Raw genomic sequence first — 14,868 nt, forward strand, 5'->3', positions numbered from 1 at the left:
ACATACAGAACATTGGATAAACAGAATATGCATTTTCTGTTGATACATTGTGAAGACACCACTTGGTCTTTCACTTTGTTGTCTGTGCACAGATGAAATCAATATCGACGAAACATCTAGAATAGAAGTTGCATTAGTCTACGTCGGGAGGCTTTAGCTCAAGAGGTTATTTAAGTACAGTTGATGTGATTAGGGATCTCTTAGTGATGACCTGTCTGACAGACAGTTAAAAGACAATTAACTGTTGACAACCATTTTTCCATAAACAACACTGACATTTAACTTTAAAAGCAACAGAAAGTCAAAGAATGGTGTTAGAATTAGTAGCTCAATATGTAAATCTTTTAAGACCACAGGCCCAGACTTTTCTTTATGTGCGCTAACAGTAATACTTGGATAATTGGATTACACAGGGGTTAAGAAATTAGCACTGATTTACCTGGATGGGGTTTGACTTTACTATAGGCAGTACATAGACAGACAAATACACAGTATGCATTCTACATGAACTATCTTGGTGTGTACAGTCAGAAGTTTACATGCACCTTAGCCAAATACATTTAAACTCAGTTTTTCACAATTCCTGACATTTAATCCTAGTGAACATTCCCTGTCTTAGGTCAGTTAGGATCACCACTTTATTTTAAGAATGTGAAATGTCAGAATAATAGTAGAGAGATAGATTTATTTCAGCTTTTATTTCTTTCATCACATTCCCAGTGGGTCAGAAGTTTACATACACTCAATTAGTATTTGGTAGCATTGCCTTTAAATTGTTTAACTTGGGTCAAACGTTTCGGGTAGCCTTCCACAAGCTTCCCACAATAAGTTGGGTGGATTTTGGCCCATTCCTCCTGACAGAGCTGGTGTAACTGAGTCAGGTTTGTAGGCCTCCTTGCTCACACACGCTTTTTCAGTTCTGCCCACAAATTTTCTATGGGATTGAGGTCAGGGCTTTGTGATGGCCACTCCAATACCTTGACTTTGTTGTCCATAAGCCATTTTGCCACAACTTTGGAAGTATGTTTGGGGTCATTGTCCATTTGGAAGACCCATTTGCGACCAAGCTTTAACTTCCTGACTGATGTCTTGAGATGTTGCTTCAATATATCCACATCATTTTCCTCCTCATGATGCCATCTATTTTGTGAAGTGCACCAGTCCCTCCTGCAGCAAAGCACCCCCACAACATGATGCTGCCACCCTCGGGCTTCACAGTTGGGATGGTGTTCTTCGGCTTGCAAGCATCCCCCTTTTTCCTCCAAACATAACGATGGTCATTATGGCCAAACAGTTCTATTTTTGTTTCATCAGACCAGAGGAGATTTCTCCAAACCGTAGTCTGTCTTATTTATGGCGGTTTTGGAGCAGTGGCTTCTTCCTTGCTGAGCGGCCTTTCAGGTTATGTCGATATAGGATTCATTTTACTGTGGATATAGATACTTTTGTATCTGTTTCATCCAGCATCTTCACAAGGTCCTTTGCTGTTGTTCTGGCATTGATTTGCACTTTTCGCACCAAAGTACATTCATCTCTAGGAGACAGAACACGTCTCCTTCCTGAGTGGTATGACGGCTGCGTGGTCCCATGGTGTTTATACTTGTGTACTATTGTTTGTACAGATGAACATGGTACCTTCAGGCATTTGGAAATGGCTCCCAAGGATGAACCAGACTTGTGGAGATCTACAATTTGTTTTCTGAGGTCTTGGCTGATTTCTTTTGATTTTCCCATGATGTCAAACAAAGAGGTACTGAGTTTGAAGGTAGGCCTTGAAATACATCCACAGGTACACCTCCAATTGACTCAAATTATGTCTATTAGCCTATCAGAAGCTTCTAAAGACATTACATAATTTTCTGGAATTTTCCAAGCTGTTTAAAGGCACAGTCAACTTAGTGTATGTAACCTTCTGATTCACTGGAATTGTGTTCTAACCGACTTGCCAAGACTATAATTTGTTAACAAGAAATTTGTGGAGTGGTTGAAAAACAAGTTTAATGACTCCAACCTAAGTGTATGTACATTTCCTACTTGAACTGTATATGTATACAGATTGTGTGTTATGTTAAAGCACTTTGTGCTGTGCTGCATTGAGTACATTGCATGCATACACGCATTCATTCAATATGTTTCTCCTCCCTCAGATAGTTTTGATGGACGTCTGGAGAGTGTCTCCCAGACACTGAGAAGAACACACCGTTTCTTAATATGGTCCAGACTGGGAGGACCTGACTTAAGGCTGGGCGATATATTGAATAAATTCGATTAATTTGAATGTATGTTTTTGGGCGATATTCCAAATGCCTGTATCGCTGAATCGTGTTTTTTGGTCTTTTTCGTTTTTATTAGCTGTTATGTCCGATTGTTCTCGTGTTGTCTTTTTTGTCTCGTCCAGTTCACTCCTTCTGTGTTGAGCACCTTCCCATTTATACCAGAGATCTGTATATAATGACGAGATGCAAATGTCTCCACCCTAACAATGGGAGTCATTGTCCCAAAGGAGGGAAGGCAGGCGACAAGCTTGGTTAAAAATAAGCGCATATAAACGCATTGGAGTTATTTTGGACAGATTTTGGAGGGAGTGAAACCTCTAGCTTCGCATCTTTCTCTCACTCACAACAACGAAGATGAGAGATCACTTCTTACTCTCTGACAAACAGTTTCAACTCGCTATTTGCATTTGAGGTTTGGTCCAACAGAATCGGTCATATGGACACCGAAACACATGGATACATTATTTTACTGTAATAAAGGAGAAGTTAAACAGTGTATGGTTCGAAAGGTTATGTTTAAACTCCTAAAATTTCGAGCAGAGTACGGATGTACCAATGGACATTTATTCTGGAAAATGAATACTCAGTTTGTCGCGCGCGCGTTACGGTACCACGTATCGTTAGCAGCATTTTAGTCAAATAAAGATTGTTATACTAGTTGTTTAGTCTGTGTTTTATAAATGTACAATAAGCATAAAACAATTATATTAGGAATTGGCAACTCGTTCTCATTCTGAGAAATAAGGTAGGCCACTTGATTTCAACATCTGAATAAACTGGACAGGTAAGCATGCTGTTCAAACAGTTGGAGACGGACAGAAGGTTGTGTTCATAACAATTCAACTGTTTTGCCTTGTTAGCTGAATTCAAAGCTTGTAATTATACCTAGATCCAATTTGGCTAAACTTGAAATAAAAATATTAGCTGGCTACTCACTAGTGCGTGGGCTTTTGCTTGAGAGATTGTTTATGAGACCGGTGTACATTTTCTATAATACCTGCTACATTATTAGTGAATGTGCATTATGCATGGTTCTGGTTAAATATTTTACAAAAAGGCACTTTTTATAGACAGAACTGAAAACCAGATCAATGACTATTGCACAAAAAGCAGGTACAACTATTTTGATTAAATTATTAAATGATTAGTGGGTCTTATGGTTGTGGAAGGATTATATTCAGCCTATGTGTAATTTCACAAGCTCTGAATTTAAACATTATTGCTGACTGTTTTAAATGCAGTGTATTTTACCTTTTAATTGTACAACAAAGCTTATTTAGAGAAAACACTTTTTTTAAATGTAGATATACAGTACATTTTTGTCATTTAGCAGATGCTCTTATCCAGAGCGACTTACAGTAGTGAATACATACATTTCATTTTTTTTTTTTTTTTTTTGTACTGGCCCCCCGTGGGAATCGAACCCACAACCCTGGCATTGCACACACCATGCTGGCGTTGCAAACACCATGCTCTACCAACTGAGCCACAGGGAGTTTGGACACCTACTTATTCTTGGGGTTTTGTATATTTTGACTATTTTCTACATTGTAGAATAATAGTGAAGACATCAAAACTATGAAATAACACATATGGAATCATGTTGTAACCAAAGAAGTGTTAAACAAATCAAAATATGTTTTATATTTTGATTCTTCAACATAGCCACCCTTTGCCTTGATGGCAGCTTGTTTACCCTCTTGGCATTCTCTCAACCAACTTCACCTGGAATGCTTTTCCAGCAGTATTGAAGGAGTTCCCACATATGCTGAGCACTTGTTGGCTGCTTTTCCTTCACTCTGCAGTGCATCTAATCCCAAACCATCTCAATTGGGTTGAGGGTAGGTGATTGTGGAGGCCAGGTCATCTGATGCAGCACTCCATCACTCTCCTTCTTGGTCAAATAGCCCTTACACAGCCTGGAGGTGTGTTGGGTCATTGTCCTGTCGAAAAAACAAATGATAGTCCCACTAAGCGCAAACCAGATGGGATGGCGTATCGCTGCAGAATACTGTGGTAGCCATGCTGGTTAAGTGTGCCTTGAATTCTAAATAAATCACAGACAGTGTCACCAGCAAAGCACCATCACACCTCCTCCTCCATGCTTCACGGTGGGAACCACACATGTGGAGATTATCCGTTCACCTACTCTGCATCTCACAAAGACACAGCGGTTGGAACCAAATAGCTCAAATGTGGACTCATCAGACTAAAGGACAGATTTCCATCGGTCTGATGTCCATTGCTCGTGTCCAACCCTTGAATGAGTTGGCGTGTCCAAACTTTTGACTGGTATTATATATCGTTAATCGCCCATAAGTTTGAAAAAAACAAGATATGAGTTTTTAAGCGATATTGCCCAGCCCTAACCTGACCACAAGCTAACATTTAAAAGCAGTTACAGGTGTCTCTAACTCATCTGCTGACATAGGTCTAGTGTAGTCAACCAGTTTACACTCTTGATATCCATTATCCTATACACCAATTTATATGGCACTAGTCAATTATAAGGCTGGAATCTTATGCCACTGTTCCTCTTTGCACAAAACAAATGAAGAAGAGGAACTGGGTGCACTGGTTTGTTTTTATTTAGTCTCAGGTTCATTATGTGTGTAGTTTATAACATTGCCAAATGGGACAGAGAACCTGGATTATGCCTTTTAAGTAAGCCCTGTATCATACACTATATCCTTTTCAATAGGTATCAACCAATATCAACATATGGGACTGTCTGGAAGAGAGGAGCTTTGTTTCAGCTCACCCAGTTCTAGACTAAAGGTGTCTGGACAGATAGACCATGTGAGATGTGTGACACTGCATATAATCCTTCGTATCCCCCTTAATCGCCATCACCAAGCAACCCTGAAATAGAATACCCACACTGACCTGTCACCTTATTGACACATTTCTTAACTGACACACTTCCTGGAGAGAAAGAGAGAATTGCCTTTAATAATTCTGACATTTTTTCTCATATAAAAAGGAATTTAATACAGTGCCTTCAGAAAGTATTCATACACCTTGACTTATTCCACATTTTGTTTTGCTACAGCCTAAATTCAAAATGGATTCAATAATTTATGTCTCTCACCCATCTACACACCATAATGACAAAGTAAAAAACCTGTTTTTAGAAATGTTAGCAAATAATGAAATACAGAAATATTGCATTTACATAAGTATTCACACCCCTGAGTCAATACTTTGTAGAAGCAAATTAGGAAGCAATTACAGCTGTGAGTCTTTCTGGGTAAGTCTCTTAGAGCTTTCCACACCTGGATTGTGCAACATTTGCTCATTATTCTTTTCAAATTCTTCAATCTCTGTCAAATTGGTTGTTGATCATTGCTAGACCACCATTTTCAGGTCTTGTCATAGATTTTTAAGTAGATTTAAGTCAAAACTGTAACTCGTACATTTACTGTCTTCTTAGTAAGCAACCCCGTGTAGATTTGGCCTTGTGTTTATGGTTATTGTCCCGCTGAAAGGTGAATTCATGAAAATATGGAGATGGGTACTCAGTAATGTGTTGCATTGGATTTTTCACAAACGTAACACTTTGTATTCAGGACAAAAAGTTAATTGCTTTGCCACATTTTTAGCAGTATTGCTTAAGTGCATTGTTGCAAACAGGATGCATGTTTTGGAATATTTTTTATTTTGTACAGGCTTCCTTCTTTTCACTCTGTCAATTATTTTAGTATTATGGAGTAAGTACAATGTTGTTGATCCATCCTCAGTTTTCTCCTAACTCTGTAACTGTTTTAAAGTCACTATTGGCCTCATTGTGAAATCCCTGAACGGTTTACTTCCTCTCCGGTGAATGAGTTAGGAACGACCACTGTATCTTTGTAGAGACTGGGTGTTTTGATACACCATCCAAAGTGTAATTAATAACGTCACCATCTACCAATAGGTGCCCTTCTTTGCGAGGCATTGGAAAACTACTCGACTGAGGGACCTTATAGATAATTGTATGTGTGGGGAACAGAGATGAGGTTGTCAATCAAAGATCATGTTAAACACATATTGCACATAGCGTGAGTCCATGCAATGTATTATGTGACTTGTTAAGCAAATGTTTACTCCTGAACTTAAGGCTTGTCATAACAAAGGAGTTGAATACTTATTGACTCAAGACATTTCAGCTTTTCATTTTTTATTAATTTAGAAACATTTCCAAAAACATAATTATGGGTTATTGTGTGTAGATCAGTGACACAACATCTCAATTTAATCCATTTAAAATGCAGGCTGTAACACAACAAATGTGGAAAAAGGTAAGGGGTGTGAATATTTTCTGGCACTTTATGTTTGAAGCTTTTAGGCTATTTTCATGTACATTTATCCCAATAAATATATAAAAGAAAAGAGCTAGCAATTTTTAATTCAAAAACTAGATTGTTTTAATGTTTTATTAATTCAATGAAGCTCCTTTTCGCTTTGTAGTGTGGAATCCCAAAATCCTCACCCTCTTCAGTTCTGGACAAAATCTCTTGCTACCATGGCAACAACCAAATTATCAGGATTTGCTGTTTTAGTCCTGGAAGGTATATGTCCCTAGAGTTGGAAAATGTCAAGCAATTGGGGCTCGTTCTTTCATTCCTCCATCCCATACATTTTTCCAATAGGGATTTTAACCTTTGACAAACTATGTCAGTATACAACAAGTTATTGCTCACATAAACCCTTAAATCATATGAAATTTGAAAGAATTCCATGTAGTGAGGCAGATATAAGCTAAGGTTTCAACATCCCAATGTCAATGGCACAAAAAAATGTGTCTCATGGATAACTGTGGATCTAAACTTGATTAAAGGGTATACGTGAGCAATAACTTGTTGTATAGTGACATTGTCATAGATTAAAATCCCTATGGGAGAAATGAATGGGATGAAGGGATGAAAGAAAGAGTGATAACACAGAGAAAGCTCCCATTGCTGCACTGCTATCACACATTTTCCAACTCAAAGGACATTTCAAGAAAATCACAATGAGATATCGTCAACCCAAGTGAGCCCGACCGACCCCTCTGGCTCATGGATTATTTGGAATTTGTTTGCATTAGAATTCTAAGCACTGCAGTCCACCACAGCTCAAGAATGATACACGTTGTTAAAAATCACTTGTCGCGCAGACAGTCTTCACATCTTTTTCATTCCTATCACAATATTGGACTGATTTGTATGTGGGTGTGGATCAGATATTGTGTTGCCTATATTTTGTCAGTAGTAGGCGAATCAACATAATTGAATCCAATTTAAAATCACTACAAACATGCTCGATACAAGTCACCAATGCTTTAACCCCATTAGGCTGTATTTAAAAAAAAATATATATAACTGAAAAATTAAAGATGCACTTTGCAGAAATCGCTCCACCATTTCCTGATTGCTAAAGTTCTAATAGTCCGCCTAATTTCAGTTTGTGACAAAACAAGCAAGTATAGTGTAGAGAATCATTGTACCATCTAAACCGCTATAAAATATATTTTCCATAACCAAAAATATATTTTGTACACCAGCTGTTTGAAGCTGGTGTACAAACCCGAAAGTAAAAGAAGTGAAAACAAAATTTAAGACTGGGAAGCAAAGAAATAGTGCACATAGAACAGATCTACCGTTTCTTAGACATGCTTTCAAAGAGAATGACAGCTCTATAACTTACATTTCTATGTGAATTTGGTCAGGCTGCCCAAAAAGTGACATATTGCAGCTTTAAAAGCCCCTGTTATAGACATTATTTAGCTTACGTTGATTATGAAGCTGTAGTATCAGTATAAGTTATCACTGTGTCAATAATCCTCCCAAATGTATGTGTCTTGTCGTTATGCAATTCTTAATCGTGTCATTTAACCAGTTCAGACACCAGTGTAACAAGTTGACTCTATGGGAGAATCATAATAATTAATAATTCATTAATTCATGACAAGGTCACAAATTATTTACAGAATGATCATTCAAAAATGTTTAATTAGATTAAAACTGTATTTGACAAAATTCTGCACTTAAGTTGTTAGGTGCCAGTTGTGTTAATGTCCATATCAGGCTGTGTGAATGACAACTGCAATATTGAATTCATTTGTCAGGGAGCACGTGACAGTTTTCACAAAAGTGCACAAATTTCATACATTACACCGGATTTAGCACAAGCTCATTTTGATCTGCAGCCCCTGTTGCTCAAATGACAGAATGACAAAGACATAGATCTACTGTGAATGATACAAGATACACTGGAACAATAGAAATAGGCCTACTGTGAATGATACAAGATACACTGGAACAATAGAAATAGGCCTACTGTGAATGATACAAGATACACTGGAACAATAGAAATACATCAACACAACCTTTGAAAAGGAATATATGCAAATAGATCGTTTCACATTCAATGTTTTTATATGATCAATTTAGATTCAAACTGGAAACTGTTTCTGGCTGGGATTTTAAGGTACTGTATAGTCTTGCAGCTGCCATTGTGATTCACATTGTGTCTTCAGATCCTACTTAGTCTCCTTCTTACCACATTGAAGGCCTAGCAGAAGAGATTCACTTGAAGTATAAATAACACCTTTCTCTGACCAATTATAGCTACTAGGTACTTGGAGTCACAGAATCCTGTTGGGTTTTTAACTCTCTAGTGAGACTGGACGTGTGTGACATGTTCATATGTGTGCAGTAACGTGAGGGTTTGCAAATAGCTGTGCTGCTTCCAACATTTTGAATTACAAACAGGGAAATCTACATTGAGATTCAGGTTGTCATGCACTGTGAGATTTCATGAACGTGACCTTGGCTTTGAAGTTAGAAATCAGACACAAATTGTTAAAAAAAAATGAGAGAGGAAAGAAGCGGGAGATTAAAGATATAGAGGGAGAAGATGAGAAATAGATAGGAGTGAGTCACTGCACTATGCCGTTTGGATCCGCTTGGGATCTGATAGCATGCTTGTTTTAAAGGGCACTTCACAAGGGGACTGTCTTATCATTCAACGCCAAATCCATCTCCTACACTCCCAAAATAACAAGAACCACTTCTTAGCATCAACATGGTAACCATGACTGGTTGAACAGAAAGGGGTGCACAATCCTTAGGAAATCAGTGTGACCCTAATCTCAAGGGAAGTCACACAGTGCATGGATGAGGCAGCACAGAAAGGTGTCAATTCTAGAAACATGGAGAAGGGGAGAGAAAGGAAGAGAATTGAAGAGAAAGCGTGATGGAGGGGTGAAGTTGAAAAAGGTCAAGTTGAAGAGATGAGATAGAGAGCAAAATAGATAGAGAGCAGTAGTTGTAATCTGGGCTTTAAGGCTTTCTATGGGTATTAAAGCCAGGACACTTAGATTGGACTGAGTGTTTCCCCTCAGCGCAGGTACTAATTGGATATGACAAAATCAGGGCCCTGACGTCAGAGCAGTGGTGGAAAAAGTACCCAATTGTCATACTTGAGTAAAAGTAAAGATACCTTAATAAAAAAAGACTCAAGTAAAAATGAGTCACCCAGCAAAATACTACTTGAGTAAAAGTCTAAAAGTGTTTTGTTTGAAATATACTTAAGTATCAAAAGTAAAAGTATAAATCATTTCAAATTCTTTATATTAATTCTTTATATTATATATATTTTTTAATTTACAGATAGCCAGGGGCACACTCCAACACTCAGACATAATTTACAAACAAAGGATTTGTGTCTAGTCCACCAGATCAGATGCAGTAGGGATGACCAGGGATTTTCTCTTTAAGTGCGTGAATTATGCAATTTTCCTGTCCTGCTAAGCATTCAAAATGTAACAAGTACTTTTGCATGTCAGGGAAAATGTATGGAGTAAAAAGTACTTTAGGAATGTAGTGAAGTAAAAGTTGTCAAAAATATAAAAAGTAAAGTACAGTTACCCAAAAAAACTACTTAAGTAGTACTTTCAAGTATTTTTACATAAGTACTTTACACCACTGTGTCTGAGAGCCTGGACTTGTGACAGAGGGATAACGTGCACACCTTATGGAAACAATGCTAAGCCAAGCCATGTATACACGGTGGGCTAATGATGCTTTCTAGCCACAAATAGGCTCTTAATCCAAGCTATGAGAAGAATATGAGGGAAAGGGTGTCTCTGTGTGTCTGTGTGTGTATGTGTGTGTGTGCTTGTGCGTGCGTGCGTGTGCTTGTGCGTGCGTGCGTGTGTGTGCGTGCATGCATGGAAGAAACAGAACACTGAGGGGGAAATTATGCCTTTGATTTGATCTGATGTGATTTCTCATATTGCAGTCTCATTTAATTTTATACACTTGAGGTTCCCCGTCGTCTCCTTACATTCTGCTTTTACATCTCTGAGGTTTTCTCATGGAGTCTAAGACTTTGGCTATCCTTTAAATGTGGTAAAAAATGCATTCATTTGGATTGAAATTAGAGATTTATACTAAAATCCTATTTCAGAGCCATATTCAGTTTAAACAGACCAACCTAACCCACCAATAAAATACAACTTTAATGAGAAATGAGAAACAGTTAATTTTGGTTTCATTTCTGATCATTGAACATTACAGCAAATAGTCAATGTATTTACTTGCCATACGTAGACTTTTACTATTCAATCTAATTGGTTACATATTTTGTTATTTTCCATTGTATACATCCTCGGATGTTGGGTTCAAAACATAATGACTGGAACTGAATTGAACCCGATATAGCATAAATACTGCGTATACAAAACATATTTTTTCATGACATAGACTGACCAAGTGAAAACTATGATCCCTTATTGATGTCACTTGTTAAATCCACTTCAATCAGTTTAGATTAAAGGGAGGAGACAGGTTAAAGAAGGATTTTTAAGCCTTGAGACATGGATTGTGTGTGTGTGCCATTCAGAGGGTGTCAGTGCCTTTGAACGGGGTATGTTAGTAGGTGCCAGGCACACCAGTTGGTGTCAAGACCTGCAACGCTGCTGGGTTTTTCACGCTCAACAGTTTCCCATGTGTATCAAGAAGGGTCCACCACCCAAAGGACATTCAGCCAACTTGACACAACTGTGGAAAGCATTGGAGTCAACATGGACCAGCATCCCTGTGGAACACTTTCTACACCTTGTGGAGGACATGCCCTGATGAATTGAGGCTGTTCTGAGGGCTAAAGGGGGTGCAACTCAATATTAGGAAGGTGTTCTTAATGTTCGCTATACTCAGTGTATATAACCATGCCCACATGACTTATTCTGAAAACTGGAAGAGGGGGGGTCTACCTGGTGGGAGTTTTACAGTACCCAAGACCATTACGTCATTTAATTTGATCAAGGGAAAAATAGCTTTCACAAAGTGGGTTCAGTTGAATTGTGAGAGCGTTAATGCATGCTCCTCCCTCAAACACAGACACACAGGTCATTGGATGACTATTCAAGCCCAACTCTTTGCAAAACAATTACACATACAATGTGCCATATGTCTTAATACTGTACATCAACTAAATATTTCTCAAAAGTCCACCTCACGTTCTCTAGCTCAAAGTCCTTTAGATGGGTCTGTCTCTTTAAAAACAGGGGGAAATGGTTGATGGGACTTGTCAAGTGTCATTATCAAATCCTGTATCCAGGGTATTTCTTGGCTCGCCATTTACTCTTTCCCAGTAGTGTTGTCTGCTACAGCACAGGTTCTTTGTAAGCCAAACAAAGAAGCTATAATGAACCAACAACTTCCACATGTAGGCTTCAATGTAATAAAAAATGCAATGTTTACTTTTAATCTGTGGCAGACAATACCTGCAGTGCAACAGTAAACAAATCAGGAGAAAACAAACTCAGTGAACCCAAAGCAAAGATTTTCTAAAGACCTTTGTAGGCACAGTAATTCTTGCGTAATGTTTGCGAAGTCTGCCCACGAGAGATTATAGACACAGTCACAGCTAAGCATACCCTTAGCATACCCCTATTACACATGTATCTCTTACTGAATAGAACACACCAATGAACGATACATATATCCAGATAATATTTTGCTATACTATCTAATTACTGCATATGTCATTTTTTAAAAAGCATGTCAAACAACACTGGGTATATTTATCCCCCTGTCATTCAGGCTATTTGTGTGTTAAGTGCAGGGTTGGGTAGGTCACTTTCTAAATGTAATCCGTTACAGTTACTTGTTACCTGTCCAAAATTGTAATCAGTAACTTAACTTTTGGATTACCCAAACTCAGTAATGTAATCTGATTACATCCAGTTACTTTTAGATTACTTTCCGCTTAAGAGGCATTAGAAGAAGACAAAAAATGTATGTTACCAATTGAACCACATCTATTGCAGGATAAATCAATGTTAAAGTTTACATAGCTGGCCATATATGGATGTTCAATTTTACTTTAAGGGTTGGTTATGTAGGCTTCTTCTAACCCATCACTTTCTACTAGATATAATAATACGATTCAATTATATCCTTACATTAAAAACCAAAGTCTATCAGAATTCCAGTTATTCTAATAAATGTTATACCCCTTGATCTTCAAGAATAGGACTTGGAAATATGGAAGCATAGATTAGCCATAATGTTTTACCTGAGCACCAAAACTAAGGACTTATTAGCCAGCCCTACTCTGTTGTTTATGATTTTGTTGTCATGGTGAACTGATTGGGCTCATTGATTCAAGTTGAAAAATGAATGCTGTGCTCATGGAATGGCATGCTTTGATCAATAATAAATTATATCCGTGTCGCCGTAGACTACACCACTGCTGTCATCCTTACCTCCAAGCGTTAATTCAAATTGGTTAATCTTTGGACGCCGACAGCAGTCGCACCATTTGAAGACATAGCTTGAACTGTAGCCTACAAAAACCTATTCCTGCTCTTTTCCCATGATCCATCAAACACATTTGTTGTGTCACCATAGTGGTCTTTGACTTGTGGTCAGACTCGCTCAGGTAGAACAAACTTAAATTTGCGCCTTTTTTCAATGCTGATTTGAATGTCATTAAGAAAACAGAGAAGTGTCAAAGATTTTTTTGGTCGTAAACATCCTTTCTGAATGTAATCCTTTTTTAAAAGTATCTGTAATCCGATTACAGTTTTTTTGATGTAACGTTACGGATTATAGTTACCGTGTTTTGTAATCCCTTACATGTAACGGACTCCCCAACCCTGGTAAGGGGATGTTCAGACTGTTGGCTCATGGAGCGTAGAGTCTATATTGAACTTCCCCAGATTTCCTCCTCCTCCCATACTTCAGTCCAGCCTTGTGGTTCAGTGGTATTGGTCTCACTCTGTGTCACACCCACACTGTTGAAAATGTACAGATAGATGGAGAGAGAGAGCGAGATAGAGGGTGTGTGTGTGTGTGAGAGGGAGAGAGAGAAAGAGAAAGAGAAAAATGTTGCTGAGAGATGAAATGAGGATAGAGAGAGAGAGGAAAACCCTAAAACGTGACAGGGAGTGATGGGAGGCAAAGCATCAGATGGTGAAAAGAGGAAAACAGGGAATAACCTTTAAACCACTCTCAGATTGTCACTGACAGCTGTTTACCGATAGCTAAGAGGAGGATACACAGGCAATTAGGGAGAGGTTGGGAAACACTCATAGTGAAAGAAAGACTGGTATGGAAACACTCATAGTGAAAGAAAGACTGGTATGGAAATACTCATAGTGAAACAGTGATATGCAGTTCATTATTCCTAGTTGCTGTCATTATTATGTTGCTATACCATTCATCTCTATTCTGTTTCTCTCTCTGTAACCATATGTTTGGCACAGGACCTTTCTGTCGCCGTGGCAATGGAGCACTGTAGGCATGGGCCTCCAAGTGCCAAGCCCTGTTGGCTGGTGATCTTCCTGGCGAGGGTAGGGGAGTTGGAGCTGGAGGCTGGAGGGTGCATGTGGACAGGAAATGAGGCCGCAAGCGAGGAATTATGGGATTGGCAAGCACCCCAAAACCACCGTAAATGAAAGAGGCTCAGAGCAAAAGGGATGGTGTTGAAATAGCCTGCATACTGTACAAATCTGTTCTGTGTGTATCTGCATAAGATCGGAGATCTGTCTCTGATCTAAATACATTTTACAACTCATTTATATTTCTCCCACATTTTACTGTCATTCTATTTTTGTAAACATTGCAATACAATGTCCTTGTCCTTCATCGACTTTACTCATCTGTGGCAACCTTTCAATTAAACCTCAACAGAAGGATGCCAGGGGACTGTCTGCTAAAAAGGTTCCACTGACCACATGCAGACACCTCCCACTATCCACCTGCAGAGGGCAGACTAACTCTACTGAGCAGGGACTGTAAAGGGCTTTATACCATTACATCTAACTACAGCTGAGAGATTAGAGAAAAGATGATCAGGGCTTCGCTGTGTCATATAGTTCACATGCAGCCTATAGGTTTATGCTGTCTAATTCACAAGTGAATATGGCCTGAACATAGTCCATCTCCATGGGTTAACTAACTCACTGATTACCTGTAAAATGCTTAAAAAACATTATATATTTTTATAGTTAATCCTTACATGCAACATTTCATCATTCTTAAACAGTTCTCGGAAGCACTACACTGAGTAATGACTGTGTTAGTCTATAAATGAACATGAGTGTGGACAATGTCATTGT

Source organism: Salmo trutta, chromosome 1 (genome assembly GCF_901001165.1).
Source record: "Salmo trutta chromosome 1, fSalTru1.1, whole genome shotgun sequence".
Lineage (NCBI taxonomy): Eukaryota > Metazoa > Chordata > Actinopteri > Salmoniformes > Salmonidae > Salmo > Salmo trutta.